Source organism: Chelonia mydas, chromosome 5, assembly GCF_015237465.2.
Source record: "Chelonia mydas isolate rCheMyd1 chromosome 5, rCheMyd1.pri.v2, whole genome shotgun sequence".
Lineage (NCBI taxonomy): Eukaryota > Metazoa > Chordata > Testudines > Cheloniidae > Chelonia > Chelonia mydas.
The window spans coordinates 53,886,945-53,913,408 of NC_051245.2; the positions used below are offsets into that span (position 1 = coordinate 53,886,945).

At 42.6% G+C, this 26,464-nt stretch overlaps 1 long non-coding RNA gene across 3 annotated transcripts in view; it reads right to left on the bottom strand.

Annotated features, from left to right (window-relative positions):
* LOC122465999 overlaps positions 1-18,259 on the bottom strand; it is a 121,888-nt gene extending 103,629 nt beyond the window's left edge. For 2 of the 3 annotated variants that reach the window (XR_006291179.1, XR_006291180.1), the window contains exon 1: positions 16,345-16,490. This is a non-coding gene — a long non-coding RNA (uncharacterized LOC122465999). Of the gene's footprint in view, positions 1-16,344; positions 16,491-18,192 lie in introns of those variants that run through there. The other variant, XR_006291178.1, reaches the window with a different exon arrangement.
* Between the last annotated feature and the right edge of the window lie 8,205 nt (positions 18,260-26,464).

Here is a 26,464-nt window from a genome sequence, read left to right on the forward strand (position 1 = left end):
TCAAGGGAAGTGATTATTTCCCTCTATTCAGCACTGGTGAGGCCACATCTGGAGTACTGTGTCCTTTTTTGGGCCCCCCACTACAGAAAGGATGTGGGCAAATTGGAGAGCGTCCAGCAGAGGGCAACAAAAATGATCAGGGGGCTGGAGCACCTGACTTATGAGGAGAGGCTGAGGGAACTGTACTTGTTTAGTCTGCAGAAGAATGGCGGGGGGGGTGGATTTGATAGCAGCCTTCAACTACCTGAAGTGGGGGTTCCAAAGAGGATGGAGCTCGGCTGTTCTCAGTGGTGGCAGATGACAGAAGCAGCAATGGTCTCAAGTTGCAGTGGGGGAGGTCTAGCTTGAATATTAGGAAACACTATTTCACAAGGAGGGTGGTGAAGCACTGGAATGGGTTATCTAGGGAGGTGGTGGAATCTCCATCCTTTAGAGGTTTTTAAGACCTGGCTTGACAAAGCCCTGGCTGGGATGATTTATTTGGGGTTGCTCCTGCTTTGAGGAGGAGATTGGACTAGATGATCTCATGCGGTCTCTTCCAACCCTAATCTTCTTTGAATAGTGTGCCTCAGAGAAGTGTCTTTATTCACAATGACATTTAGGCTTCTTCAGAGTTAGTACCACTTCCTCAGGGCTGTGACTAAAAAGACAATTTAGCCTGCAAAGTGTACTACTATGGTACGTACAAACATATGGTTTTCAGACCATGGCTTTCACTTTGTGTGTGTGTGTGTGTGTGTGTGTGTGAGATATACATGACATAACATGCATGCACAGGTGTGTAAGCAATCTAAGGCCAGACAAACCTCTCACTATGTGTTGATTCATTTTATCCATTCTAAGAACATACATGTAGAATGGGGATCAAGGAACCTCAAACCATTTGTTATTCAGTGCAGATGAGAAATCTGGATGCTTGTCTGAACTTTTTCAAGCCTCATGTGTTTGTAATATTGGACTTGGAAGCTCACAAGATGTTCTCATAAGGGATATCCAGTCCTACTATTTTTGAATCAGGTTAGTTTAATCACTTCTCTAGCGAAAAAAGACTTTCCTGTAGTGACTCTGAAACAGAAATCTAGTTTGAGCTAAACTATGAAGTAAAGGTGCTTGCAAAAATCATTTTAAAAAATCCTAATAAGTGTTTTGGTTCTGGTTCATTTCCAGTTTTGGCAGAAGGATCATGGTTTTGGTTTTATCTGAGCTGACTCACTGTCAAGGTTCCTCCCCCACTCTGAACTCTAGGGTACAGATGTGGGGACCTGCATGAAAAAAACCTCCTAAGCTTATCTTTACCAGCTTAGGTCAAAACTTCCCCAAGGTACAAAATATTCCACCCTTTGTCCTTGGATTGGCCGCTACCACCACCAAACAAATACTGGTTACTGGGGAAGAGCTGTTTGGACACGTCTTTCCCCCCAAAATACTTCCCAAAACCTTGCACCCCACTTCCTGGACAAGGTTTGGTAAAAAGCCTCACCAATTTGCCTAGGTGACTACAGACCCAGACCCTTGGATCTTAAGAACAATGAACAATCCTCCCAACACTTGCACCCCCCCTTTCCAGGGAAATGTTGGATAAAAAGCCTCACCAATTTGCATAGGTGACCACAGACCCAAACCCTTGGATCTGAGAACAATGAAAAAGCATTCAGTTTTCTTACAAGAAGACTTTTAATAGAAATAGAAGTAAATAGAAATAAAAAAAAATCCCCCCTGTAAAATCAGGATGGTAAATACTTTACAGGGTAATTAGATTCAAAACATAGAGAACCCCTCTAGGCAAAACCTTAAGTTACAAAAAAGATACACAGACAGAAATAGTTATTCTATTCAGCACAATTCTTTTCTCAGCCATTTAAAGAAATCATAATCTAACACGTACCTAGCTAGATTACTTACTAAAAGTTCTAAGGCTTCATTCCTGGTCTATCCCCGGCAAAGACAAACTATAGACAGACACACATACCCTTTGTTTCTCTCCCTCCTCCCAGCTTTTGAAATTATCTTGTCTCCTCATTGGTCATTTTGGTCAGGTGCCAGCGAGGTTACCTTTAGCTTCTTAACCCTTTACAGGTGAGAGGAGATTTCCTCTGGCCAGGAGGGATTTTACAGGGGTTTACCCTTCCCTTTATATTTATGACACGCCCCCCAAATCTCAGCTAGGGTGAAACACTGGCTGGGATTTCTTCCTGGAGCTCTAGGAAAAACAGAGTTAATAAGACACATGCATCTCTAAATATACTACCAAGTACATAAAGACTAACAATATTTTCTACATCTCAAGGACGATTTTAACCAGTTGATTCTGGGAAACTTTCACGGGAGAGTGCATCAGCCACTTTGTTAGAAGCTCCTGAGATGTGTTGGATGTCAAAATCAAAATCTTGGAGAGCTAAACTCCACCGAAGAAGTTTTTTGCTATTTTCTTTGACCGTGTGAAGCCACTTCAGTGCAGCATGGTCGGTTTGCAGGTGGAAACGCCGTCCCCAAACATATGGGCGTAGCTTTTCCAGAGCGTAGACAATGGCGTAACATTCTTTTTCAGTGACTGACCAGTGGCTTTCCCTCTCAGACAGTTTTTTGCTGAGAAACACTACAGGGTGGAATTCTTGATCAGGTCCTTTCTGCATTAAAACTGCTCCCACACCACGCTCGGACGCATCTGTGGTTACTAGGAACGGTTTGTCAAAGTCTGGGGCCCTTAGTACAGGGTCAGACATGAGTGTCGCTTTAAGCTTGTTAAAGGCCTTCTGACACTTTTCGGTCCACTGAACCGCATTTGGCTGTTTCTTTTTGGTTAGGTCTGTCAGTGGGGCGGCGATTTGGCTGTAGTGCGGTACAAATCGTCTGTAATAACCGGCCAAGCCTAAGAAGGATTGAACCTGTTTCTTTGACTTTGGGACAGGCCACTTTTGGATAGCATCCACTTTGGCCTGTAGGGGGCTGATAGTTCCTTGACCCACCTGGTGTCCAAGGTAAGTCACTCTGTTTAGGCCTATTTGACACTTCTTAGCCTTAACAGTTAGTCCTGCCTCCCTTATGCGCTCAAGGACTTTTTGTAGATGTTCCAGGTGGTCTGCCCAGGAATCCGAAAATATGGCCACATCGTCAAGGTAGGCGACTGCATATTCTCCTAATCCCGCTAGGAGACCATCTACAAGTCTTTGGAAGGTGGCGGGGGCATTTCGCAGCCCGAAAGGGAGTACATTAAATTCATACAGCCCGAGATGTGTGGTGAAGGCTGACCTTTCCTTGGCAGATTCATCTAGCGGTACCTGCCAGTACCCCTTGGTTAAGTCCAAGGTAGAGATGAACTGGGCCCGTCCCAGTTTCTCTAATAGTTCATCTGTGCGTGGCATTGGATAGTTGTCTGGGCGAGTTACAGCATTTAGCTTACGGTAGTCCACGCAAAAACGTATTTCCCCATCTGGTTTGGGAACTAGAACCACTGGAGATGCCCATGCACTTTCAGAGGGGCGGATTACACCCATCTGTAACATATCCCGGATCTCCCGTTCTATAGCAGTTTTAGCTTGAGGAGACACCCGGTAAGGTTGGACTCTAATTGGGCGAGCATTACCTGTGTCAATGGAGTGGTATGCCCGTTCAGTCAGTCCTGGGGTGGCTGAGAACGTTGGCGCGTAGCTAGTGCACAGCTCCTGGATCTGCTGTCGCTGCATACGCCCAAGGGTCATGGAGAGGTTCACCTCTTCCACACCACCAGCACATTTCCCTTCGTAGTAGACACCTTCAGGCCACTCAGCGTCGTCTCCTCCCTGGGCTGTAAACTGACAAACCTTTAATTCTCTGGAATAAAAGGGCTTTAGAGAATTAATATGGTACACCTTAGGCTTTCGGTTGGAGGTGGGGAATGCTATGAGATAATTAACAGCTCCCAGGCGCTCCTGGACCGTGAATGGCCCTTCCCACGATGCTTCCATTTTATGGGCCTGGAGCGCCTTTAAGACCATGACCTGGTCCCCTACTTTGAAGGAACGCTCTCTGGCATGTTTATCATACCAGGCTTTTTGCTCTTTTTGAGCATCCTGTAAGTTTTCTTTAGCAAGGGCTAAAGAGGTTCGGAGGGTGTTTTGTAGGTTGGTTACAAAGTCCAGAATGTTAGTTCCTGGAGAAGGTGTAAATCCCTCCCATTGCTGCTTCACCAACTGCAATGGCCCCTTAACCTCACGGCCATATACAAGTTCAAATGGGGAAAACCCTAAACTGGGGTGTGGTACAGCTCTGTAGGCAAAGAGCAACTGCTGCAACACTAGGTCCCAATCATTGGAGTGCTCATTTACGAATTTACGTATCATGGCCCCCAAAGTTCCATTAAACTTCTCCACCATGCCATTTGTTTGATGGTGGTAAGGAGTGGCAACCAAGTGATTTACCCCATGAGCTTCCCAAAGGTTTTTCATAGTTCCTGCCAGGAAATTAGTCCCTGCATCTGTGAGGATGTCGGAGGGCCAACCTACCCTGGCAAAAATGTCTGCTAGTGCCTGGCACACACTTTTAGCCCTGGTGTTGCTTAGAGCTACTGCTTCCGGCCATCGGGTGGCAAAATCCATGAAAGTCAGTATGTACTGCTTTCCTCTGGGTGTCTTTTTCGGAAAAGGACCCAGAATATCCACAGCTACTCGCTGAAATGGAACTTCAATGATGGGGAGTGGCTGGAGAGGGGCTTTGACCTGGTCTTGGGGCTTTCCCACTCTTTGGCACACCTCACAAGACTGGACATAGGTAGAAACATCCTTGCCCATTCCCTCCCAGTGGAATGACCCCCCCAAACGGTCTTTGGTCCTGTTCACCCCAGCATGGCCACTAGGATGATCGTGGGCCAAGCTCAAGAGCTTGGCCCGGTATTTAGTTGGAACTACCAACTGTCTCTGAGGATGCCAGTCTTCCTGGTGTCCACCAGAAAGAGTTTCCTTGTATAAAAGTCCTCTTTCTACAACAAACCTGGATCGATTAGAAGAGCTGAGAGGCGGTGGGTGGCTCCGTGCCGCCGTCCAAGCTCTCTGGAGGCTTTCATCTGCTTCCTGTTCGGTCTGGAACTGTTCCCTTGATGCTGGAGACATCAGTTCCTTATTGGATTGTGGACCTAGGCTTGGTCCCTCTGGAAGCGATATAGGGGATGGGGCTGTTTCTGTTGACTGTGAACCGCTCTCCGCTGGTGAACTATGTTGGGATTCAGGCTCCGGCTGAGCCTCTTGTGTCGGGTTATCGGCTGCTGTCGGTTCAGGGTCGGTGGGGCCCTCTGGTGTTGAGGTTGCAAGTACTGGATTCAGTGCTGGCAATAGGTCTGGTGTTGGTTGTTCGGCTGGTTCCGGTTCTGGGACTGGTTCCGTCTGGGTCTCTGGGACTGGATCCACTACTGCTGTTGCAGACATTGGTCTGGGGTCCGGATCCATCACCTCTGACCGGGTCCTGATAGAAGTTTCCGGAACAGAGCTAGGCCTCACGGCTTGGTTAGCCTGGCTGCGGGTGACCGTTCCCACCCTCTTGGCCTGCTTCACATGATTGGCCAAGTCTTCCCCCAACAGCATGGGGATGGGATAATCATCATAGACTGCAAAAGTCCACGTTCCGGACCAGCCCTTGTACTGGACAGGCAACTTGGCTGTAGGCAAATCGAAAGAGTTGGACTTGAAGGGTTGAATCGTCACTTGGATCTCTGGGTTGATTAAATTGGGGTCCACTAAGGAAGCATGGATAGCTGACACTTGTGCTCCGGTGTCCCTCCACGCGGTGACCTTCTTCCCGCCCACACTCACAGTTTCCCTCCGCTCCAAGGGTATCTGGGAGGTATCTGGGCCTGTGGACCTCTGGTGCGATTCCGGTGCAATGAACTGTAATCTGTTGGGGTTCTTGGGGCAGTTGGCCTTTACATGCCCCAGCTCGTTACATTTAAAACATCGTCCAGCTGACTGGTCACTGGGGCGAGGAGGGTTGCTGGAGAACGGGGTGGAGGGACGATAAGGGGTCTGGAGGGTTCTTTGGGAGGTAGGTGGGGCTTTGGGCGGCCCCCGGTAATAGGGTGTGGTCTGGGGTTGTCCCTTCTGGTCTCCGCTCCAACTGCGACCAGTTTTCTTCTTCTCTGCCACCTCCACCCATCTGGCTCCAATCTCTCCTGCCTCGATTACAGTTTTGGGCTTCCCATCTAGGATGTATCTTTCTATTTCCTCAGGAACACCCTCTAAGAATTGTTCCATTTGCATTAGGAAGGGCAAATTTACTGGAGATTCAACACTTGCTCCGGATATCCAGGCCTCCCAATGCTTCACAATGTGGTAGGCATGTCGGGTAAATGACACATCTGGTTTCCACCTTAGGGCTCTGAACCTCCGACGAGACTGCTCGGGTGTTATCCCCATTCTGACTCTCGCCTTGGATTTAAACAGTTCATACTTGTTCATGTGTTCTTTAGGCATTTCAGCTGCCACCTCAGCTAAGGGTCCACTGAGCTGCGGCCTCAGCTCTACCATGTATTGGTCAGTAGAGATGTTGTACCCAAGGCAGGCCCTTTCGAAGTTTTCTAGGAAGGCCTCAGTATCATCGCCTGCTTTGTAGGTGGGGAACTTTCTGGGATGGGAAGTGGTACTTGGAGAAGGATAGCTAGGGTTTGTTGGGATATTCTCCTGAGCCTTTATCTTCTCTATCTCCTCCACATACTTCCTCTCTTTTTCCTTCTCCTCCAGCTCTTTGTCCCTTGCTTCCATAGCTCTCCTGTGAGCAGCCGCTTGGTGTTGTTCTGCCTCTTTCGCTGCCTCTTTCGCTGCCTCCCTTTCTTGTTCCTTCTCCTCCTTCTTCAGCCGCATGAGTTCTATCTGTCTTTCATGTTCCCTTTGTCTTTCCTCAGCCTGAAATCTGGCTAATTCCAGCCGTAGTCGAGCCGCAGATATTGTCATTCTAACCTCTCTGTTTTTAACTAACTTTACACCCGAGGTTTAGAAATAAACAAAAAAAAACTTGGCTGTAAAATTTTGCTGTGCTGGAATAGAATACCTATTCTCTGATAGTGATTGTCAGCCTACAAAAAAAAAAAAAAAAAAAACAATTCCCTTGTCTCTGCTCTGGGCCCAAATCAAAGCAAAAACTTCCAGCTACTTTGAAACCTGTTTACCCAGCCCAAAGAAAAACCAAGTTTCCTTTTTAAACTTGTGCTCCTTGTAAAAAATCAAAATCCAAAAAAAAAAACAACCCTGCCCCTTTTGTCTCCAGGCAAATGGGTAGAACACCCCCCCTTCTATTTACTTTTAGGGAAAAAAAAACTCTGGGTTGGAAGACTGTGAATTTCCCTGCAGGAGTTAAGTACCCTGCCTCCAGGCAAAGAAAACCTGCAATTCACAAAGATAATCCCCTTTTGTCTCTGCTTGGCCACAAAGCAGAGAAAAAAACAAGCTGCTTTCAGTTTCAGCTGCTTCTGGACTTCCTTTTTAAAAATCTGTATTTCTAGTTCAACAAAATCTCAACTGGATCTCAAAATGATTTCAGGTTAATCCCACCACTCTGCCACCATGTCAAGGTTCCTCCCCCACTCTGAACTCTAGGGTACAGATGTGGGGACCTGCATGAAAAAAACCTCCTAAGCTTATCTTTACCAGCTTAGGTCAAAACTTCCCCAAGGTACAAAATATTCCACCCTTTGTCCTTGGATTGGCCGCTACCACCACCAAACAAATACTGGTTACTGGGGAAGAGCTGTTTGGACACGTCTTTCCCCCCAAAATACTTCCCAAAACCTTGCACCCCACTTCCTGGACAAGGTTTGGTAAAAAGCCTCACCAATTTGCCTAGGTGACTACAGACCCAGACCCTTGGATCTTAAGAACAATGAACAATCCTCCCAACACTTGCACCCCCCCTTTCCAGGGAAATGTTGGATAAAAAGCCTCACCAATTTGCATAGGTGACCACAGACCCAAACCCTTGGATCTGAGAACAATGAAAAAGCATTCAGTTTTCTTACAAGAAGACTTTTAATAGAAATAGAAGTAAATAGAAATAAAAAAAAATCCCCCCTGTAAAATCAGGATGGTAAATACTTTACAGGGTAATTAGATTCAAAACATAGAGAACCCCTCTAGGCAAAACCTTAAGTTACAAAAAAGATACACAGACAGAAATAGTTATTCTATTCAGCACAATTCTTTTCTCAGCCATTTAAAGAAATCATAATCTAACACGTACCTAGCTAGATTACTTACTAAAAGTTCTAAGGCTTCATTCCTGGTCTATCCCCGGCAAAGACAAACTATAGACAGACACACATACCCTTTGTTTCTCTCCCTCCTCCCAGCTTTTGAAATTATCTTGTCTCCTCATTGGTCATTTTGGTCAGGTGCCAGCGAGGTTACCTTTAGCTTCTTAACCCTTTACAGGTGAGAGGAGATTTCCTCTGGCCAGGAGGGATTTTACAGGGGTTTACCCTTCCCTTTATATTTATGACACTCACCCATCCATATAATAAAGCTCAAAAATGACTACATTAATCTAGATGGACAACTAAGAAAATAGCCTTTTTATATCACTCATCTGGTCTTGACTCAAAGCTGAATTTTAATCAAACAAATTTTGAAGGGAAATACATTGCACAAAGATGAGTGGGCTCTTCAAAACCTACCACAATTTACATTCCCTGTGACATCAGACTGTGTATGAAAATTCATTAACAAAAGTAAAAGTGACAGTCTCTAATAAGACTGCTTTTAAAAAGCCAACATAAATATGAGATTTCGATGGTTTCTGTAGACACAAAGGGGAAATTGAACTAATAAGCCAACAGATAGATTCAGAGACACTGAGGCAGCCTGACCTGCAGTAGTAGAAAATTTTGCACCCGGATTCACCACAGACACACTGATTGGAAAGGGTTATACAGGACTTTCATTACTTGATATGTGCAACCACATTCAATTCGAAGTGGCTATATGCATGTAATTGTGATCCTAGTTTGACTCACCAACTCCAATCCTCAAGCTGTGCTGGGCACCGGAACCAAAAAGGGGGAGGCAGAAGCTGTCTTTATATCCCCTTTATCTTCCCCCTCCTTTCCAATTCCGGGCCCAGCCAAGCCTGTGGTACAACTTAACACAGCCCAAGTTTGTCCTTAGTGAGGAGAAATGGTAGCATTTTAATGTGCAAGAACTAGTGGGGGGAAAAAAAAAAAACAAGTTGAGACTTTGAAAAGTTTCTCTAGAAATGGCAGTTCTCCCCTCTCCCTGTGCTTGTCTCTCCCCAACTCCACACACTGCACCAGCGGGGGAATCCTTAAGTGGCAGATTCCAGAAGTGGATCATTAAAATAACAGCCACCTGCAGAGATGTCCAGATGGACCCAATAATTAGAGCCTATTTCCAACACAAAAGGACCAATTCTACTGAGAAATTGCCAGCCATAATTGCTTCCGTGCACTAAGCCACAAGAAACAGATTTCAAAGAAAACTTCTATCTCGCTGCTCATGGTTTTAGCGTACAATCAGTGAAAGCATCCATAGGGCACTGTGTATATGATATGTTTAACAAATGCATTAGCTAGCAGATGTTAATTAACAAGCTTTCAAAACACTACTTACTGTCACTAGTGTAGAGGAAGCGGTGTTTAAAACATGTGAACTGGACATGGAACACCAGTGCCAAGTGGTGTTTGAAAGTGTTAACACATGAACATAATAGCTAAAATGGTTGCTAAGTACAAATAGTTTTGCCAGGCTTAACAAGGCCTGAGACACCTAGAGGGAGACTGTACAAACAGGAAATATGTTCACAGCATGAATACACACAACAGGTGATACTATTATTGTTAAATTCCATGCAAGGGTGTGTAATCTCCAACTGTGTGCAGAGTCATAGAAATCCAGCCATCCCTAGCAATAAAAGGAATTGTGAATGCATCAATTTGGTAACAGCTGTTTAGTTTGTTAAGTGAAAATTGATCAAGGTATTTCATGAAATCTATTCGTTTTCACACTTAAGCTATCTAACACAATGCAATGATTACACAGGGATATTTTTGTATTTCATTGAAATGTTTTTAAAGTTTCCTATTAGTTCCCTTGGAAAGGAGCCTCTTTTTTAGAGTCTGTCACACACAGCAGTAATCCCATATTATTCTGCATAAATTGATGTAACTGCAATTTTCTCCAGGAAAATCTCTGAAAGGAAACAAAGAAAGAACGTTTGTTATTCACACAATAGGAGTTTGACCAGAACTGAGAACCCTTCGCGCATTGTATCATGTGATACACAAGCCAGTGCTGAATTATGCTGATCCTCAGTCATTTTACTCTAAATTCTCCCTACTGCTTTGTTATAAACTAAGAGCTTAGATTATGATTTTAATCACCAGGCTCGATTAAGGAGTGCCATGTTGCTACGTGGGGCCAGCACCAGCCTCAAAAGGGAGCTGTGCCTGTGAGATAGGACAATTGCCTCTCCGGCTCCCCTGTTGTTCCAAGGGGGAAGTGATCAGCTACCAGCCTATCCAAGACAAAATGCACGTGAATCCTACTGAGGCTTTGTTGTGAGCTAGGTGCTAAGTTGCGGGATGTTATCAGGACGAAGGTGGCTTTGTGCCTAGCCATCTGCTGAAATTTAGGCATCTCAGGGACTTTAACAGTGAGCATTTAGGGCTTGTCTACACTGGCACTTTACAGCGCTGAAATTTGCTGTGTTCAGGGAGGTGTGTTTTTACACCCCTGAGCAAGAAAGTTGCAGTGCTTTAAAGTGCCAGTGTAGACAGTGCACCAGCACAGGTAGCTACTCCCCTTGCGGAGGTGGGTTTTTTAAGAGCGCTGGGAGACTACACAAGCCACGTTAAAGTGCTGCCATGGCAGCGCTTTAACATTGCCAGTGTAGACAAGCCTTAAGTGCCGAGGGACTTTAGGCAGCAGCTGAGCAGGGGTTTTGTGAATACCAAGTGCTGACCATAGGCATCTAATGCCACTTCATACATCTAAGTACCCTTGTCAATCCCATCCAAGCAACTGTCTAGTCCTAAAATAGGAGTTCACATCATTGTCATGCCTATGAATGGGGATCCTCTTCTCTGTTTGGTGAGGCACCTAGCACATTCACGGGTGCCGAGAGAAATAATGAAAAATTGGTGCCAACTACAACTGCAATCCTTGTAACGCTTGTGCACAAAATGGAAAAGCTAGTTGTCCTGCTCCTCCTCCTCCCTGAACCTTGTGTGCCCAGAAGCTAATGGCTATCTTGGCCTCAGTACCTCAGACAATTGCATTTACCAGATCTTCAGTAGATTTTTTTTTTTTTTTAAATAAGACACTGAGATAAAGCAATTTAAAAAGGTAGACTTTTATTCTTTTAGAGACACCAGTCAGAAGGCTATGTTATGGCTGATGCAGTGTTGAAAGACTGAGCTTCCCTCCCCCAACCCCAGAACCTTAAAAGGACAATATTTTTACTGACATTCTATCATTTTTCCAGTACTATTGTCAAGTTTAAAAAGCCCAAAGAATCCAGATAACATCTTGAATAATATTTATACAGCCTCCAAATAATTTAGCATTTCAATGCCAGAGTAGATTCAGGCATCTGTTTACAACCAGATATGTCAACATTTTACAGAATCCAAATATAGTTATCGAACATAGCCAAGCCTCTACAATATTAGAACATAGTTACCACCCTTAAGTATAAAGTGTGAAGGCACAAGGATAGATTATATAGATGAAGTTGCCCAAGAAGGCTTTGAAATTATCAATACATGAGTCTAAGAAATGCCACTGTTTAAAAATAGGAATGCATTTTTAAAAAATATATATATTTTAAAAATAGGAACGCATATATATATTTATTTTTTAAAAATAGGAACGCATTTTTTAAAAATATATATACTCACATGGCAGCTTTAGTAAAACCTTTATATAAATAAAGGTTTTACTAAAGCTGCCATGTGAGTTAAGGCTCAGTTTACTTTCTATCAAGAGAAAAAAAATCCAGTATACTAGTCAGTGATGTAATCATACGAAAATCAATGTATTCCTCTATCGGTGCTGTGCTGTCCAATCCTCCACGAGAGCATATTAGTTCCCTTGGAGAGGAGCCTCTTTTTTAGAGTCTGTCACCCAACAGTAATCACATATTATTCTGCATAGATTGATGTAGCTGCAATTTTTGTGGAGTTAAGAATTCGTATGGCTGCATGATGGACATCTTTCATTGCAAATTTAAGACTTTGATTATATTCCTGTAACAGCCTGCCTTATGAGCCCTTGTTAATTTTTAATCAGGGAAACAGCAAGAGTAGCAACACACATGGTTTCAAATTCACATTACAACATCAGCTGCTTGATAAAAGTAGACTAGAAAGGTTATTGAACCAATATCCCCATAGTCAGCAACCACTAAATGAGTGGCCTTGGCTTCTCTAAAGCTTGTACAACCTGGCACCCACATATCATAAGGAATTCACTGAACACTGGGGAGGGAAGAAAAATGAGACATATTATATATGTATGTCTCAGGGACTTTGTTGAGTCTGCACTATACAAGTCAGAAATATGACCTGCATAATTAGCACTCCCTAAATAAGTAAGTGTCTCTCTGTAAAGCTTTTTACTTTGACATCGGTATTATGCCACAAGGCTCAACTGAAGTCAGCTGAAGAAACAAATCAACAAGAACTTTAATAGTGCTGCACTGTGAAGTTATCCGGCTGGTCCAGGAGCATTTAGTAAATGTTTCCTGGGAAACATTCCAGCAGGATTTAGGAGTGTTCTGTCTCAATCGAATCAGGAAATCCATTCCTCACAGGAGGGCTTTACACACCAGTTCTATACCTCCTGGAATGCTTATGCTTTCTTCTCATGGCAAGTTCACCTTTCCTTACCAACTTACAAGTCTTTTTTAAAACAGTCTCCCCCTTTATAAATGGGGTTTTAGAAGTCCTGTATGTATTTAGCCGCTTATATATTTCTAAACCTGCTATTTAAATTGCAAATAGCTAATTGCATCATGAGCGCAATGCTGAATTCTGAACACGGACGTATCGCACCCCTTTCAGTATTAAGTAGCTCTTGTAATTTACAGTTGTGGCTTGATGGCAATAATTTCAGTTGCCTAAATCAAAAGTTTTCTAGGTGATCTTGAGTGTTCCTGTATAATTTATGTTAAACCGCAGAGGGATTGAGATCTTAGCTCAGATGGACTGAGGTTTTTCTTTACGCTTAGTTTTCCCATTGACTTGAATTACACCAGCACTCACCGGTTATAGATATCAATATTTGCAGATCACCACCACATGGGCCCCCCAATTTTGGTGGGGCCACTGTTGTTTTTGGTGTTTTATAAACAGACAAAAATGGTCTATTATTTCAAGGAGAGCATGCTGCTAGTCTGGTTAGATAAATGAGAACTTAAATTCCAACATCATCATCATCTAATGAGAAAAAAAGCTAACTAGATGCTCATGTGAACTAGTTGTTCCAGCAGCTCAGTGATATTACAGTTTATGACTTGATTGAGGCCTTTACAAACATATCATTAACGTTCTCAAAGCTAACATAACCAATGCTTTCTTATAATCCCTTCCTCTTGCAAGAGTGTATTCTAGAGACATTTGGACAGTCTATAGGAAAGCTAAAGTGAACAGCTCCAATGTAGTCACAAGCATTCCAGCTAGCCAACCATACTCTAAACTACCTCTAAAACTGACTGTTTCTGTTTACGAAGGCAGTTTTCTTGCGCCTGATTCCACAGTTGAATTATAACCATTCAAAAATAGGATTGTAATGAAACACTCAGACTAATATTTTCATCCTTGGCATCCTAAACTTGGTTTAAATCTTGTCTCTCTCACCAACTAAAGTTGGTCCAATAAGAGATATTACGTGATCCACCTTGTCTCTCTCATCCTAAACTTATACAAACAATAGCATATATTTGGATGCCTATGGTCTGAGCACCCACAGTTCTGAGTAAAATAGCGAGAGCTGTGGGTGCACCATATCTGAGCACACAGGCACCAGGCCATACATTTAAATGCCCAAATAAAGATGCCTAACTTCAGGCAGTCTAATTTGAAAATTTGGCTACTGTCCTTCAACAGAGTATCAGCACTTGTGGGCACTAGTGTATTACATGGTTTCACATTGCATTGCTTTATCTTGTGTCCTTCATGGTAACTCCACACATTTTATGATTAATTGACCTCTCAAGCCATTACACTATTCTGCCTGACATGGTTAGCTTGATAGTAAGTCAACTGTGCTTTTTCAAATGGATCTAAAGATAATACCAGTTGAAAGGACACTCTGTTTCACTGTCCAGAGACCCTAGAATACTGGTCATCCTGAAAGAATGTTTTACCAACAATTCTCCCTTAAAAAAAACAAAACAAAACAAAAAAAAACAGACAAGTTCATAGTTGAATCATTTTCCTCAACAGTCCAGCGGAGGGAGTTTATTCACAGCGTAATCTTGAAATTGAACTGTTCTACAACAAATATAGCCCGAGTTACACCTGATCACTTTTACTGAAGTCTTCCTTTACCTTTTCCATGAGATCATGCCTTTCACTTGCACAAAGATTTTTTTTAAAGTACATACAGTTGTGTATTTTGAAGCTTGAAGTACACACAACAACACTGTATATAAAAGACAATATGTTTACAATTCAGTTTTGTTTGTAAAGGGAAGAGTGCTTTCAGACAGCTGCTATTTACAGTATGCTTTGTGTTGCAACTGCTAATTTAATGGAAGTTCATTTTTTTTTCCAGCCCATAAATTCCAAAGTGCCTCTGTATGTTTAAAAAAAAATCCCACAGTTTTAATTCAGCTTCTAGCAAACTGATAGGCAGGCAACAGCACAGCAACGTGTGAACCTTCTCACTGGGTGTTAGCTTGATTTTCACATTGTCACTGCATCAGTATCTCACCATGTGTATATCCCGATAAGCGTGCACCCTCCTTTTCAGAGGTCCACACTGCTGACCTTGCATTCGTTGCAACAGAAAGGCTGCTGCTGGCTGCAGTAGATTAATATGAGCTCCAATAGCGTGGTTTTTGATTAAGGTCCTGAGGTTAGAAAAATGTAATTTGTACCCCACAAAGTGCCATAGTATGAACAGTGACAGCAATTAATCCTCTGCCTGCTGATGACAGTGATAAAATATCTGCTGCTGCCTCTAATAACTTTATTCATGTTCCAAAAGGAAAATTTACATGCTCCATGAATGTGAAAGAAAAAAAATTAGACTTTTTATCAACCTGAAAGTTTTTAATCTTTGAAGTTAATGACTGTTTAACAAATCCATTTATTGAAACATGTTTCAATAGAATCTTTGAGATTCTCATTTGCAGGATTAAAAAAGATAAATCAGACTTCTCATAGAAGTTGACTAACTGCAGGGGGTGGGATTTGGGGGGTGAATCTTAATTAAAAAGCAGAATGAAAAATACAGAAGTGTCTGAGGGGAGCCCTAAAAATCTAATATCAAATGTGTTAAGCATGTGATTAAGATAAGAGATGTTAAAAAGATAATTAAGATCTAATCCTTAATTAAATCTAAAATACAAGTGCAGTATCTGTGACAAGCTCCTACAAGTTCACTGCTCAAAAATGAACTTGCATACAGTAGGTGATATTCACACTTATAATAGTACTCCTGTTTTTCCACGTCTCCAAAACTGGCACATTGTTTAGAATAGAATTTAAGTTTGATTATTTCCTTTTTTTTAAAGTGCAGCTGAAAACTTAGATTACATTCATATTTCTGAAAAGATTAAGATGTTACTTTTCCTATAATATAAATATACTTGAGAAACCATACTCCATATCCACCTCAATTTTTACAGCTCCTTTATGAACAATTCTCAACAAAGTTTCCTCTTCACATACTATACTAAAATCACTCTTGTAACTAATGGACCACTTTGAGGAATTTAGTTCCCAATGCTTTGGGGATACAGTCTGGCTAAAGAGAGTTATAGCACTTGCTTCTGTAATTAAGCATCTAATCCTACTCTAATTTAAATCAGTAGCGTTATATATATGTCCCTGTATGAAGAACAGCCAGGTGTTTTCAGTCAGAATAGCCTTTTGGAACAGGGCCAGCCCCCTCCCAAGCACTCCATCATGGCCAGAGGTCATTCTAGAACACCCTGCCTTTGTTTCTCCCCTCCCACCTTTCAGAAGTCACTGTCCACAGATAATTCAAACCAATCCCCTCTTGGGATCCATTTCATTGAGTTCTCTGGTAAACTTTGGCTCTCTAGGCTTCAATCCCAGTTCAGCATCTCTCTTCTGATTAATCCAAAACAAAACTCAAAAACCAAACGCACAATAATCATCACAGCTGGCTTTTAATCCCTCACCTGCTTAGACAGGGTCTGCTCCACACCTCCCTGCCCGGAGAGTTTTCTCCCACACTCTACAGCTTCTTCAGCTTTTCCCCTGCTGACTCAGGGCTCTGTAGAAGTCTTATTGTTCCCCATAGCATCTCTAAACATAGCCACAACCTCCTGGACTTCCTGCTCTACTACAACTTCCTGCTCTTTTTATCCTGTGATCACCTGATTGAACCCAGATGTGTCTCATCTTGTAATCGGGTGAGTTTAGCCCCTGACTCTCCAGTTTACAGGCAAGCCACCCTGTTACACCTTTATTTCAGACTAAGAATCATGAAAGAATGAGAAAGATTAATGAGAATGTGCACAATTTCTTTGTAACAGTCTGCACTGAATAGAACCTAAAATGACACCAATACGAGGATTTTATTCCATTTAAAGTTGCTGTGTCTAGATAACAGCCCTTGTTCATTACTGCACCCAAAATAAGCTAAGGGTAGCATAGAGAAAGGAAAGGGTAGGGCATAAAATAGTTATTTGCTGCTGCCCTATTCTGAGGCTGTTCTATACTGGCCTGATCTCAAGCTTGGTGTAGAGACCAGGCCAGTAGCATTGTCATGGGGGAAAAGCAGACTTGATGGGTAATCTGCAATATTGCCATGACAATACCAAGTCTTGGATCTATCTATATATCTTTATTGATTGATTGGATTGGATTTTCATGAAGACTGTGACCCATAGGTCCCAAGGGTAGCCCTCAGTTGAAATGCCAAGGTCTGGGCTGGCTGCAAAAAGGAGAGCAGATTCTCCCCAAAACTGGTGGCTAACACTGAAGTTAGACTCACCAACCAATCACCAACTGTGTTCCTGATCCCGTATGCTGGTTATCAAGAAGCTAAAAAATAAATCACCCCTGCCCCACTGTTATCGCATTCCAGTTCTCTGGCTCCCAATCAGCATATATGTCCAGTAAAGAGAGAAGTTACTTAAAAACTCTGCTCACTATAAAACATGTTCTTCTGAACCCCAAAGGGTCAGCCACATTGCCAGGTCAATTTTAATTTGGATCTTACCCAAAATATCATGCTGCCAGCCAAACATTTAGTGTCTAAAACTAAAGGTTTATTATAAAGAGAAGGGAAAGAACAAGAAGAGAGTTGGTAAACAGTAAAGCAATCAGATACATACATAAGACTTCAAAGCCCATGTCAAAGCTGAATCCCCACTCTGTCACTCCAAGTGCAGAAGTGGAGGCCCGCAAGGATTTTAAAAATTAAAACTTGCTACTCCAGGCTTGTATTACACTCCCAAGGTTACAGCTTTTCTCTGACCTTGGCTTGGTAAATGCTACCATTATCCAAACGGAAAAAAAAAAAAAAAACCCTTTGAACCCAGGAAGGAGCACTTGGGAATTCCTCCCTGTGGGGTACCCTCAAGGCCTTTCACACACACACCCCCGGGGAAGAGCTGAGAAAGAAAACAAAGGCAATTAGCTGTGGCTACCAGCTAAACAAACAACATGCACAAACCTCTGAGGATACCAAAAATCCAATCCTGTTCTTAAAAAAAGGTAAATTTTATTAAAAACAAAAAGAAAGAAAATACATCTGGAACTTAGGCTCTTGCTAGATTTTAAAAGAGCAATTCCAAAAATCAAGCACCCAAGCTTGATTAAGCTTTCTTGGGGGTTCAGCTTAAAGGTTACAAGCAAACAAAGGCATCTCGGGTTAGCACAGAGGAGTCCACAAGCCAATAAGAAATAAAAGAAATAACCCTAATCACGTCTTTTTAGACATTCCCTAATTTTACTTACATATTTGATGGTCCAGATAAGTAGGTTAGAGGTATGAATTGATAATCTATTGATAATCATACCTGTCTTAAAGCTGATTACAGCATTATTGCTCCATGTCCCTGCAGCCCAGATTACAATAGACCAAGGGAAAGTTTCTTTCCCAATTTTAAAAAGTTCTACCTTCCCATTGGCTCTTTTGGTCAGGTGCCCACTCAGTTTCTTTCACCTGTGGGCTTGTTAACCCTTTACAGGTAAAGCAAGCAGAGAATAGACCAAGAGGGATTTTATAGCTAACTGGCTGGCTGGGTGTCCATCAAAGGGAGCCCCCCACCTTCATGTATCACAGCCCATATATCAGGGTCTTTGCAGTATTGGTGAGTTTGCTGGCTTGAAAGTCCCTTTGGAGCACATCCACAGCTTGGATGGGTTATTCAGTCCTTTGTTCAGAGCTTCCGGTGTAGAAAAATTGCTCCAGAGGTAAGAAGCAGGATTGAAGATAAAATGGAGAAGATGTAGCTCCCTTTTTATATCCTTTGCCATATGGCTTGTACTTCCTTTGGCTCAAACACAAGCTTTGCAGCACATAGCATGGAAAAGTCTTAGGGCTTGGCTACACTTGCAAGTTAGAGTGCATTAAAGCAACCCTGGGTGCCCTAACCCCTGACGTTCACACTGGCAAGGCACGTAGAGCGCCTGGGCTCTGCAGCTGGAGTGCCCCTGGTAATCCACCTCCACGAGACGCATAAAGCTTGCTGCACCCTGGCTGAAATGCCCAGGAGTCAGTGTGAATGAGGTGTTGCATTACTGCACTGTGATTGGCCTCTGGAAATGTCTCATAAACCCCTGAAGTCAAGTGGCCACGCTTCTCATTGTTTTGAAATCTGCAGGAATGTGGATATCCCCTTTCAAAGCTCCATTTCTGATAGCCAGCATGCTTATCTGCTCCGGGACAAAGCAAACCATTACTGTGGAATACTGTGTGTGAGAGAGAGAGGCTGGGGGCGGAGGAGGGTCTGCTGCTGCCTGAACTTATAAGACTGCATGCTGACACGCTCTCTGCACCCCAAAACACATTGTCTCTCCCCCCACATACACACAACACACTCCCTGTCACACTCTACCCCTCTGCCCCATTTGAAAAGCACGTTGCAGCCACTTGCATGCTATGATAGCTACCACAAGGCACTGCTCTTTGTGGAGTTCCAAAAGCTGCTAATGTGGCCACGCCAATGCGCTTCCAGCTGACAGTGTAATCCCAGGGCAGCATTTTCCCTGCTGCGGTCTCCGCAGGCTGATTTAACTCCCAGCGCTCTACATCTGCAAGTGTAGCCATGCCCTCAAGTTGTGCCCCTAAATATCTTGCTGACTCATATGCTGTAGCCTGTGGCTTTTTCAATGGGTTCATTGTACAGTTGATGTCCCTTGATGAGCCATCAAGCAGACTTAGTGCTCATGCCATTCTGTCTGGGAGTGTTACCCACAAACACAGCACAAGTTTTGAAATAGAGATATACCATACATATCTCTAACTCATAATACAAAGGTGATACAAACATATAAACAAGATTATCATATTTAGCCAATCATAACTTTTCCACTGATACCTGACATACCATATCTTGTAAGACTCATTGCAATTCTATAATATTGGTATCCATAATATAATAAAGTGTCTCCCATATTCAATACCACGTCACACAGACATACTTGCACTTTTGTATTAAAAGTAGCTCTACTTAATGAACTATTTATAGAGCAGTGCATAGCAAAAAGAGGCTCTCTCTTTTGAGCTCCAACCTTTGTTTTGTTGAGCAAACCAAACATTGTATCAAGTTATGTTTGGTTTTCATGATATTTTGGATACAGTACATATTCAATACGATATATTGAATTACCATTTGAAGTTCTTAGGACTTAAACATAGTTGTTTTGTTTAGTTGTTACTCATTCCAATATATGGATGGGATTTTTGAGTTCCTTCTGGTACTTTAATTAACAAATGAAAACGGAGGTGAGGGGTTGTATGTATTTTGCATCACGCACTTTTTTCTATAAACTATTTGTATGGTGGTAAATAAATTTCTGACTTTGGATTCTTATCAAAATCAAATGTCTTCAGCTTTCTCCATCATGAAACAAGACATGATTAAAATGTATTGTGCCTCTTCTAAGGGTTTCTACTCATACAAGTGAAATGTATATGGCAGGAAGCTGGGTAATTTAGAGAGTCATTTAAAGTGTATTGGCCATCTGTTACATGATTCTTTTGTAGATCTCTTTGTACAGATAATCTTTTCTTTTTCTGACTTGGCTGGTTTTTGCTTATTGTATATGTTGTATTATAGAATGCAATGTTTCCACCCCTTATAAGTTACAAAGTAACCCTTGTAAATAAAAAATACATCCACAATCAAACAACCTTGTTAACCATCCATTATACTGCATATCATTTAAATAATGTACCAGAATAATGGCTTTGTGGTAATAGGCTAGCCTCTGATATTCCCCATTGAATGACTATGCATTGATCTATTGTGAACACCAATGCCAAAAGTGGTAAATCCAGCAATGACATTGCAGAGGTAGAAACTCTGACTGGCTGGTGCTGCAAATTCTTCTGCCTGAGAAGCACGGTTGGGGTACATACAGCAGTTCTGCAATACAAAGTCGTTACACATACTGATGAATAAGAGGTACTTTGAGTCCTTATAATTTGAGCCAAGACAGATTTCCTATGAGCAGCTCAACAAAATGCAACTTTATCAACTCAAAATAAATACAAAACTACATATGGGTCTGATTATTGCTCCAAATTTTTTCAGAGTATGTACTGGTAAAACCTGTGTCACAGTTTTGATGTGGCATGAGAACCATGAGTTTGCTGCCCAAGCTCATTCAAAGAATGGAAGAAGACCATTCAGGATGTTTAGAAAACAAATTCTCACCTCACTAGCTTGCGTGTGGCTTTGTCTGCACTGCTTCCAGGACCAGGATCTCAAATGGAAGCAAAGGCGATGCGTGGTGGTGGGGGGGGAAGAGAATGTGGGGTCACATGCCCACCCCAGATTTGCTCCTTGGCTTGAACTAAGCATGCTCGCATGGACTGAGCATGCTCAGTAACACTGCTGAAGCTGGCTGCCCTCACTTCCCCCCCACACACACCCCCATTGGCGGGCAGCAATTATCCCAGGGAGCAGCTGTGGCAGTGCTCCATGTGCCCCCCTCCTTTCCCATTTCTCTCCCCTGTCGTTAATTTTAGTACATGAGGGCTGCTTCTTGTCCCTCTCCCTCCTTCCTCTCCCTGCTGCAGGGAAATGGGAATGGAAGACAGGGTGAGGTTCACATGCTGCATTTAGGCCTGGGCTCTGATGCTTTTCCTGCTCACTGCTTTGGGGGTGGGGGTGATGCAGAGTGGAGTGATTGGCTACAGTCTGGTGGTAAGGGGTTGGTTGCCTGGGCAAGCTCAGCATTGCAAGCACTCTATATCAGCCCTACTCTTGACCAGGTTGCTGAATATCTGGTGAAGCCAGGTACTTAGCTGGTTGTCAGTTTGGGGGACCAGAAAGGATTTTTCTTCTATGGCAAAATTGGCAACTTCTGTGTGTTTTTTTCCTCCTCTTACCCGGCGTCCAGGACATCCCGGGGGGAGGGGAGAATAGAGGGGAAGGTATTAAATTACTATTGTTGCAACTTTGGCATGTTCTAATGTGGTCAAGGTTAGAAAGGGTCCAATTTGAGTTTCCTGTAACTCAGTGGGCAGCCTAGGCATTAGTGCCAAGTATAGCATTGCAATGTGATGAGGTGTGCCTCTATCTCACACAGCTTGTGGATTCTCTTCTCTCTCCTACCCTTGGCACAGAGGAGGGAATCAGCCTGGGACTCTGGCTTCCAGTCAGGGTCCCTGGGCAATGGGTGACGCCTGTGGGCATAGGTGGAGCATGGTCAAGGGCTAGTTGAATTTTTTTTTTCTTTTTGTCAAAGCTGGTTTTTGGCTGAAAACTAAAATATTTATGCTCAAAATCTGTTGGACTACATCTTCCAAGGTGCACCAATGTCAGGGACACCTCCCTTCTCCAAGATAGAGATCATGGAAGATGTAGTCCAACCAGGATGTGTAGCTTGTAGAGGAGAAGGGAGCCTGAGACACCCAAAATAAAACTCTCATGTTGCAAAGTATCAATTCCAAATCACTTTTTTGTTGTTTAACTTTTTGGTTTTCAAATTTCTTTAAAAAAAAAAATCAGTTTTTTGGTGTAATTTTCCCCTCCAATCAGCTCTAAAATGGCCTTCACACTCACCCTCAGGTTAGATTCCACCAGGTCCTTGATGCCAGTTAGAGCTTCACTGGAACAATACTGCTGGGGAGTTCCAGGTAGTTATCCAAGTTAGGTAACAATTTTAAATAAAGTTGTGGCCTCTGCATTTAACCAGATGATGGTGTCTGTATTTCATTGTTTCAGCGTCCACATCAATTGGTACTTTTACTTTTAAGTTATATTTTTAAAGTTGCATCTTAACAAATCCAGATTCCTGAACAAAACTTACACTGGCTGCAGTTTACCATCCTTTTTCATGCCATGCATGTCCCAGGAGTGGACAACAGATTGCAGGAGACAAGGCCAGCAAGGACCCAGGGCCTATGCCCCAACAACTCTGAAACCTTGTCTGTGGGATTAATAGAAGATTCGGTTGCCTTGCAGACTCTGAAGGCATGTAAAGGCCAGCCTTTCAGAGTTCACAGAATTTAGGGCACAGGAAAGGCTTCACCATAGGCGGCCTATACCAACACACCAGGTGGCATGATATTGTATGTGGCATTTTTGACCCACGGTGGTTTGGCTCCCTCCACTATCCCTGTCTAGCTAGCAGGCTTGTCCTACTGGAGTAGATGGATGGGTTTTCCAGACCTATGCAAGCATTTTATAGTGCAGAAACTCTTAGAAGGGAGGTTCAGGATGAGCAGGTACTGGAGGGACAATGGGGTACCCACAACATGGGAAACCCTGAGAGAATGAGTACAGGTTCTGTGGTCTGCAGCTGTGGGAGGGAGGTCATTTTATTTAAGGCAGCATTTGTTGTTTCCTTCTTTGGTGCTTTTGGAGCAAGTGAGTTGGTACCTATGGCAGCTGAAAACAGATTGTGGAGCACATTAAATGTAACTGACATGTAACTATTTGCAGGGGCAGTGTCCCTGCCTTTAAGGTACTCAAATACAGACCAAGAAGGAAAAGGGGGTTATGTGGTGTTGAAGGAATGTGCAGATGGGCACTTGTGCATTATAAAGGCAAAAAGAGCCTTGCCAAAAAAAAAAAAAAAAAAAAAAAAAAGCTGGGACATGCAGCAGGGACATCAGTTAATACACAGTGATGGCAGCTTCCAGTCAAACTACCAATGTTGTACTCATTTTTTCAGGATCAGGGTAACAGCATCAATGGCTGCAGCGGTTTTTGGCCCACCGAGGTTCAGGCAATAGGGTGCTGGGAATAAAAGCATTACAGAATTTATGTCCGCACCAAGAAAAACACGGCAAGCAACAGAAAAACATAACTAACCCCATGTGCTTGTTTCCTTCAGAAGCTACACAGAGCATATGCAATATCTGAATTTGCAGGCGCTCTATAGTGCATTGAGCCCTCAAGAGGGCAGACAGGATGGCAGCTAGATCATCTCGTGCCACTTCTTCAGTCACTGACAAGCAATGCAGACTCACCTTACATGCTGGTTATTCAGGTTGGGGAGAGAGGTCTTGCAGCCTATACAGGAATTAATTTAAGGGACAGAATTCAGTGGGATATTAGCTTAAATAGGCTATCATGGCCAAAGGTGAGGTTAATATGGTCAGAAATACTCACAAGGTAGGTCTGGCAGGGAGCAGTGCACCCAGCCCACATTGAATAGGGAGGCCACCAAAATATTCCTAGACATAGGGTATTTGCTGATACAGCATAGGGACATCCATTACAACTGGCCAGAAGTTTTCAGGGAGGATGGTGTACATGTTTCAGATGGAGGTGCTGACATGTTTAAACAGGCCATGAGGGAATGGATATAATTGTGATATCAGGCAGTGTGGCTGGGTGGGGGAAGCTACCAAGTTAGTCAGTGGAACCCCCTGTGGCCAGTTTCCAGTGAGGTTAAGAGAATAAAATGAATGTTTCCCAGAGGTAGAAGACCTGGGATTTTGGTGATTGGCCTTGGGCTGATGGGGTGAGACCTTGTGGCCTGCATAGGCTGGCTTCAGACCTTGTGGCCCTCACAGGCCGAAGTCCTCACCCTGCCTCATCCTCTGTCTCCCTTGTGGCAGGTAGGGTGCTAGGATGCAGAGACAGCTGAGTCCTGGAGGGTAGACCGAGAGGAGCCTGCCCCTGCATTATGAGATATATGCTAAGGAGCCTATAACTTTGGTGCCAGTTACAGGTTATATGGTAAGGAGCCCTATAACGCCCCCCCCCCATTAAAATCTGTTATATTTCTGGTACAGGAGAGTGTGGGTAGCAGCCCTCCCTAATGTCCTCATTTTGCTGCTGTATCTACATCAAAACATCAGGTAGGCCATAATTGCTTGCATCTAAACAGACCATTGTGAGTTTGTTCACATCATACTATTTAAGAAATGGAGTTGCTGTGGTCATTTATTTTACCTTTTTGAAGGCAATTTCTTGATTTGGCCCCCATAGCCACAATGTGTTGGACATTTATAGTTCAAGATAGTATGATGCATATGGTGTTACCTTAAGGCTGAACAGTTTATAATACAGTTTTTGCATTCCATTACAATTCTTGCTTAACTTTCAAAGTCCTACTGGCATTTCTCTTCCTGGCTAGCAGACTGTTCTGTCACAACTTATGTTGGGTGGGATTTTTAAAGTCACTCACAGTTAGTATTAATTTAATGGGAGTTTTACCATCTAAGAAAATGGCAACATATTTATCCAACACTGGCCACTTTTGAAAATCTCACCCACAGTGCTTATAATTAAGCAGAAGGAAATAGATCAAATATAAGAAACTACCTGTCACATGATGGCACATATGACATCTTACTAAAACACATTTAAAAAGTTGGAAGTGTGATCCCATTTATATAATCTGACAGAACTCATACTCAGTAAATACATGTAGTTGGAATGAATGAGCACAAACTCCAGTAACAATTCTCTGTTCAGCTGCACATTTTGGAAGGAAGCCAATACATTCTCTTTGATTAATCTAAAAACAAAGCTATAAATCCAAAACATCAGTCTCCTTATCTCCTTGAAGTAAAGGGCACATTCAGTAAAGTGTGACAGCTTGTGTGTAACAATTCCAAAAGTGAACCAGCTTATTTCAAAGATTAGCCATCTTTAAAACAGTCATTCCTAAATATCACTTCTCAAGAATCATCTATTGGATTTAGTGAAAAAGTCATCTGCCTATCATGCTGTTCCTTGTATGGTAACTGTAGCATGACTCACATTTTATTAATTTATATTTCCTTTTGTAATTATACAGTAAAAAATGTTCATAATGGAACTGTGTGAAAAATCCAATTTTGTTCAATGCAAAATTTTGCCCAGTGAAAATATCCAAGAGCCTGAAATTGCTCAGAAATCTGAGTGTAACCATTTTGATACAAGTGTTTGTAAACTTACATGACAATTTACAACAGGCAAAGCATGCTGCACAAGAAGTCAAGGCAGGAGCCTAGAAGTCTGGGTAGTGAGGGGGGTCACAAACCAAGGGCTGGGGGAGCAACTGCTCCACAGCAAATGATACCCCTGTTCTTATGGTCTCTGGAGAAGCAAAGGAAGGCAGAGTAGATTTCTTCAAAAAGAAGTCATGCTACAGTGATTACAGAGATCTTTCCAAACTTGTCTTACAAGCTATTTCAGTCAGTTGTTTTGGCAATATTCACACACACAGTGAGCTAATGCAATCTGGGAAGGTTAACACTTACTTGGAGTGATAGCCTGCTTTTATTTTATTTATTTTATTTTTGACCTACATCATCATATGAATGCCTTTGCTTTTGAAGCAAAAATTGACTAAGAGTAGGAAAATGAAAAATTTAAGATACTGATTGTACGTATGAGGAATGAGAAATTTAGACTAAGAACTTACAGGCATCTCAAAGCCACTGTCTGCCAAGTAGAGTTGGGCAAAATTTTGTGTTTGCTTGTTTCAAGCAATTTTTTTCCCCCCAAAGTAAATGAAGGATGAAATGTTATGAAAAATGAAAACTCCCCCCCCCCCCCCCCCGCAATAAACTCCTGCAATAAAATGGTAAACAGAACACCAAACTTTTTTTTCCCAAATGGGACAAAAGTTTCATTTTAAAAAAGTGTTTCACTTAAACAAAAACTGGATTTTTTT